Below are 7,063 nucleotides of genomic sequence, written 5' to 3'. Positions count from 1 at the left end.
TCTTGTATAACATGACTAATGCAGAAATATGTTTAATGTTATTATATATATATAAATATATATATAAAACCTATATCAGATTACCTGCTGTCTAGGGGAGGGGGGGAATTTGAAATTGGAAATCTTATCTTAACAAAGATTGAAAACTTAAATAAAAAAAAAAAGAATGATTGTATTAGGCATCTTGGTGGTACAATGGATAGAGCACTGGCCCTGGAATCTGAGTTCAAATCCAGCTTCAGATACTTATAGTTGTTTGATCCTGGGCAGGTCACTTTACCCCAATTGCTTAAACAACAACAACAAAAAGATTATGTTGGGGACCACAGCACCATAGAATCTGAAAGTTTGAGGGGGCCTCAGTGACCATCTGGTCTAACCAATACTTGAAAGAAATCCATATCATTACAAGTGCTTGTGGTTTCTGACCTCCAAGAAGGGGGACATCTACCACATATTGAAATAGCTCATTGTACTATTTTTTTTTTTTGCTAGGAGGATTTTTCTGACTTCTAGTGTAAATTGCCCTCTTTAGGAATCCTGGTTCTGTCCTCTGAGGACCAACAAAACAATTTTAATACTCTTTCACATGACAACTTTTCAAATATTGGAACACAACTATCATGTCCTCTCTGAATCTTCTATAGGCTAAACACGCCTAGTTTCTTTAATTAATACTGCTATGTCATTGACACAAGGCTCTTCACCATCTTGGTTGTCCTCGTCTTGACACTCTCCAGCCCATCAGTGACTTTCTTAAGCCATGGTGCCCAGAACTGAAAATGGGACACCAGATGAGGTCCAACAAGGGTAGTATGTATTGGTACTATCACCTTGCTATTTCTGGAGGATGTGGTCCTTTTAGACTAGCCAAAGAATGTGTTAACATTTTTGGCTGCCACATAACACAGCTGACTTATATTGAATTTGCATTACATTAGAATCCCCAGAACTTTTTCAGAGCAACTACTGTACATACATGCCTCCCAATCTTATACTTACTGCTTTTTTGGTTAATTGGGTTTTTTTTGAAGCTAATTCTTTTGGGGGGCATCTAAATATAGAACACACACATATACATATATACACATACATACCCACATATATTTCTGATGATTTTCATTTTATTAGATTCAGTTCAATTCCAAGATCCTTTGGGATATTGAATCTGTCATTTGGTGTGCTAGTTATTCTTCCCATTCCCGGATTTGTGCCATCTGCAAATTTTAAGAGCATATCATCTAGGTCTTTATCTAAGTCATTGATTAAAAATGTTCTACCACACATGGCCAAACACAGATCCTTGGGTACTCCACTAGAGATATCTTGTCATGGTGACATTGGACCATTAACAATTTTCTTCGAGTTTAGTCATCCAACCAGTCTGAATCCATTATATTTGAAGAACAGAAATCAATGGTTCTATAAGCAAAGAAAGTAAAGAAGAAAGAAGCAAAGAAATACATGGTGTAAAAATTTTCATTAAACATTTTGAATAAATGTCTGGCACTCAAAATCCATAGTGAATTGAAACAAATATCATGGGCATTCCCTAATAAATAAGTAGTATATGAACGTAGTGAATTTGCTAATTTATTCCTTTAACATTGTTGTATTCCTCATGGAATTTAAACTTCTGAAGTAATGGGTTTGAGCCCCTTTTTCTTTTTTTTCTTTTTTTTTTTTGTTTGTTTGTTTTTTTTTGCTGGGCAATGGGGGTTAAGTGACTTGCCCAGGGTCACACAGCTAGTAAGTGTTAAGTGTCTGAGGCTGGATTTGAACTCAGGTACTCCTGAATCCAGGGCCAGCGCTTTAACCACTGCGCCATCTAGCTGCCCCCTGAGCCCCTTTTTCTAACCAATTTCTAGTTTATTGCTTTATGGATTGTGTTTTTTCTGTTTTATATCCCTCTTAGAAGTATCAATTCATGAGAGAAGTATTGTAGATAGAAGCATGCTTCATGGTAGAAATTATAATATGTCTTAATTTTGTGGTTCAGTTCTATTCCCTGGTCTCCCCATGATCAGTATCCTTCCCATTGGCCATGCCAATCCATTTCATGTTCCTCCTCTTCATACCCTAGGTGTTAGCTGTACCTAGAAGCTCCTATTCACCCTTCTTGTGCAGGATATTGTCCATGGAGGCACAAAATTGCCTCAGAGAAAGTGGTCTCTTGACACACCAATTCTCCCAGATTAAACTCGTCATCAGGTTCCCATTTCCTAATACAGGCATATACTTCTTTCCCCATGGGAATGATCTTCTTTGGGACTTCCTCACCTCACTGGGTTGTAATTACTCCTTTCATTCCCCAGGTTTCAATCTCTCCCTCTTCTAGCTTTCTAATTCCCTTGTGGCTCCTCTTCATGATAAGAGCTTAGAGGACTCATCTCTTCACTTTTTCATCATCAACTAGAGGAAGGTATATTCTCTGTCCTCAACCTCCCATATATCTATTTATGCACCCTCCCAACTGTCAATTTTGTCCCACAAATTGTCATTATGTCCATGGTGCCTCAGTTTTGCTCCTTTATTATTTCTTTAAATTCTGCTTATGTGTTCCTTTCTGTAGCTTTAAAAATCTCTTTATAATCTGTCTTTGTTTTTTTTAATCTTGTAGAACATTATTTTGTTTTCTTTATTTAAAAAGACATTTAGAACAATGATTATATTTTACTTTATTATTTTATTTTATTAATTAATAATACTTTCATTGGTAGTTATACATCTTACAATTTTCTTGTGTTTCTTCTATTTAGGGTTTTTGGAAGTTGAATAGTCTTCTCAGATTTCTTGCTTTTTTTGAGGGGGGGGAGGAAGTTACACTGACTCCTTTTTTGTTGAATAGCCATCTTATCCACCCCCCCCATAAATGATTAAATTCAGCTTATAGAGTATCACTTTTTGGAATTTGCTGTTCCATTCTCTTCTGTGCTTTCTAGTGAGTGTAGAATAATCAAGTGTTAATCAAATTTCCTTTAATTTATATCTGAAGGTCTTTCTCTTGGCCCTTAGAAGAATTTGCTGTTTGTCACTGGAACTATTAAATTTAATCCCTATAAATCATGGAGTTTGAAGTACACACACACACTCTCTCTTTCTCTCACACCCACATCCACACCCACACCCACATCCACACCCACACCCATACCCATACCCATACCCATACACACATATATTCTGGAGATAATTGGTGTACTTTTTCACTAGTGTTTCATTTTCTATATTCAGAAATTGTATTCAGATATATCCCTCCACCTTGCACCCCCCATTCCCTATTGTGGTTTTCAAGTTTTGTGATTTGTTGAGTTCTTCTGAAAGATGTATAGGAGAATCTAAAGTTGTCATTGCACAGCCTATCTTTGAGGTCAATGGTTTTGACTTATACAGAGATTGCGTGTTCTTTAAACATCATTGCCTTTTGCTTTTCTTCTCTTGTGGAATATATGGAATGTTATTGTGCTATAAGAAATGATAAGCAGGATGATTTCAGAAAGGCCTGGAAAAACTTATATGAACTAATGTACAGTGAAGTGATCAGAACCAGGAGAACATTGTGCATAGCAACAGCAATATTGTTTGATGAAAAACTATGAATGACTTAACTATTCTCAGCAATACAAGAATCCAAAGACAATCCCAAAGGACTAATGATGAAGCATACTATCCACCTCCAAAGAAAGAACCGAGATTGCTTGAACACAGACTGAAGAATGCTATTTTTCACTTTCTTTCTTTCTTTCTTTCATTTTTTTTCTTTTGAGTTTTCTTATACAAAATGACGATGGTAATATTTTACATAATTACACATGTATACCTATCTCTGATTGCTTATCACTTTAGTGAGGGGATAGAAGGTAGGAAAGGAGGGATAGAATTTGGAACTCAAAACTTTAAATAAAAATATTTAAAAAGAAAGAAAAAGGAAAGAAAACCTACATTGTATAGTAGTTTGGGAACATTAAAAACATAACTACAGGGGCAGCTAGGTGGCTCAGTGGATAGAGCACCGGCCCTGGAATCAGGAGTACCTGAGTTCAAATGCGGCCTCAGACACTTAACACTTACTAGCTGTATGACCCTGGGCAAGTCACTTAACCCCAATTGCCTCACTAAAAAAAAAAAGTAATAACCTGTTTATTCCAAACCACAAAAAAAAAGATTGTGGCGGTTGCCTTCTTGCCGAGTTCTAGCTCTTGAGCACTTTGTCCGCAGGGTTTGTCTGCACTGGCATTTAGGTGACTTTTCTAAGTCTCCCATGCCTTTCAGAGCCAGAGGGCCTCCAACCTGATGTTGTTTCATACCTCAATAAGTCCTGTGGTTTCATCTTCCACACCAAAGGGCTCTTAAGGATAACTGTGGTAATATCTCATTCTTGAACTTCTCAGCAGGTCTGTTTCCCATTACAGGTCAGCTGATGGAAAGTTAATAGTTCTTTTTAAAAGATTTAATTGAATTTTTTAAAAATGTAGTTATGGTTTGTTTGTGTGTGAGGCAATGAGGGTTAAGTGACTTGCCCAGGGTCACACAACTAGTAAGTGTCAAGTGGCTGAGGCCGGATTTGAACTCAGGTCCTCCTGAATGCAGGGCCGGTGCTTTATCCACTGTGCCACCTAGCCAGCCCCACCACAATCTTTGAGAAAACAGCCAAGCAGAGAAGGACAGCAAAAGAAAGCTGGGTAGAGAAGGACCCATGATATTGGAATGGGTGACAGTGACAGCAGCAGCAAGGAGCCATGCATCTGCCTGCAATGGAAGACAGTGACAATGGAGATCCACATGAGGTGGAGTGGAAGAAGGTGATGGGGAAGACCAAACCCCAGTCTCCTCTCCCACACCCAGGGAATTATTGCAAGTCAGAGGGACTGCACAGTTCCCTGGGGGAATCCTTATATACTTGTGGTCTTTTAACTATAGGTTTCGATCTCAGTTGCTTCTATGTTCATTTTTGATTTAAATAAGTTTGTTCTGTTTTGAAGATTTATGAACCTGAATACTTTTGTACATGTGTGTGCTGATGGTTATATTTGGTGTAACATCAGATACTCGATTTACTAGCTTCTATCAGAGTGGGGATAACATGTTAGAGACATGAGACAATCCCAAAATGTTACCCTTGTATCAGGTGGGAACCTCTGATACAACTGTTATAATTGGGCACTCCTTAATGTAAAATAAAAATTTCTGCCACTTCTTGCACTGGAATCATTACATCTACTATATATCTCTATATTGTCCTTTAGAGGTTGCTATATTTTGGAATTTACTCTCGTGTATCATCATATGAAGAATTTTGGTGTCAGAAAAATGGAACTTTGTGTCAGGGAGTAGCTTGGGAATCACTGAAAGCTCTGCAACATTTCACCAATGCAAGCTCTCTTCTTCCTCTTCAGTTCTGGGTTATATAATTGTCCGTGGGCAATACCTATCTAAGAAATATAATGTCCCAAAAATCTTAGTGAAGTTTTGAGCTTCATTTCAGAAGAGTAAATGATACAAACTTGCAAAAACAACATTTGAAAGCCTAATTACTTAATTTTTTATTTTAATTTTTTTTTAGTGAGGCAATTGGGGTTAAGTGACTTGCCCAGGGTCACACAGCTAGTAAGTAGTAAGTGTTAAGTGTCTGAGGCCATATTGGAACTCAGGTACTCCTGACTCCAGGGCCAGTGCTCTATCCACTGTACCACCTAGCTGCCCCCTAATTACTTAAATTTTAAATCATGTTTCTTGTTAAAATTCACTGTAACCCACCATGTGCTATACCGCAATCTAACTGATTTTCAAACTTTGTAAAAACCTTCATTAGCTGCTACTTAGTGACAGAAAAGATTGCATTTGCAATCATAGTCTAGATAAAACAAAGAGCGATGTTTTGATGAACACAAGATAGATCTGATGTGACCCCACAAGAAAAAAGTATCAAGGGACTTAATGTTGACATGCAAGAGAACCTCTTCTACTGATCTACTGGTCTGAGTAAATGTCTCCCAGAAACAGTTACACAAAAAATATAATGAGTACTTTGTCTTGTTAAAATTAGAATTTGTTACTCAAAATTCACAAACAATATAGGCATAAATTTAAGTAATCAAACTTTCTAATCATACTATTATAAGAATGTAGCATATATATTTCTGGTTATGAAAGCTTAGAACTGCACTAAGACTTTTGGGACACCCTGCATATTTAATGGAATTTGACCATCTAATTTAACCAAAGGTTTGATCATCTGAGTACTAAGTAGCTATGGTTTGCACCATAGGCATTCTCCATTTATTTATGTTACAACAAACTTTTCAAATTCCTACAATTGAGAACTTGCTACCATAATTTGAAGCAAAAAGTTAAACTCAAATTATATATGTTGTATACATATACATATGTATGTATATATGTGTGTATAGAGAGAGAGAGAGAGAGACAGACAGACAGACAGACAGACACACACACACACACACACACACACAGAGTGTGTGTGTGTGTCCAGGGGAGCCAGGATGGTGGAGAGAAGCCAGCAAGTTGCCTGAGCTCTCCTGTGGTTCCTTAAAAAGAACATTAAACAAGCCTTTAAACAGATTGTGAAACTAAAGAACCTACACAAAGACAGAGAGACACAATCTTCCAACTTGAGATAATTTAGAAGATTACAGGAAAGGTCAGTCACACTCTGGCAAAAGGGGAGCACAGAGCAGCTCAGCACAGTGCAGCATGGAGTGGGTCTGGGCAAGTCAGCAGGAAGCTCTTGGCCATAGCAGAACAACTGAGGCCCCTTGATCCTGGCTCAGCAGGCTGGTGGCACAGCAGGCCAGTTGTGACATGTGCCAGCACCAGATGAGCAGGCAGGCTGCCAGGTGGAGCGCCACCCACAGGACAGGTGTGACTGGGCTGGGCCATCCCAGCACCTGGAGCAAGCGCAGGGAGCTAGCCTAGGAGAGTGAGGAATCTACAAGCCATAGAGGCCTCATAAAAAGGTTAGAAGAGTTAGATATGATAGATGTCTGGAGAAAACTGAATGGGGATAGAAAGGAATATACCTTTTTCTCAGTGGTACATGGCACAT

The sequence above is a fragment of the Dromiciops gliroides genome, chromosome 2, assembly GCF_019393635.1.
Source record: "Dromiciops gliroides isolate mDroGli1 chromosome 2, mDroGli1.pri, whole genome shotgun sequence".
In the NCBI taxonomy this organism is placed as follows: Eukaryota; Metazoa; Chordata; class Mammalia; order Microbiotheria; family Microbiotheriidae; genus Dromiciops; species Dromiciops gliroides.
The sequence above is the reverse complement of the archived record's forward strand: the minus strand, read 5'-3'. Positions refer to the sequence as shown.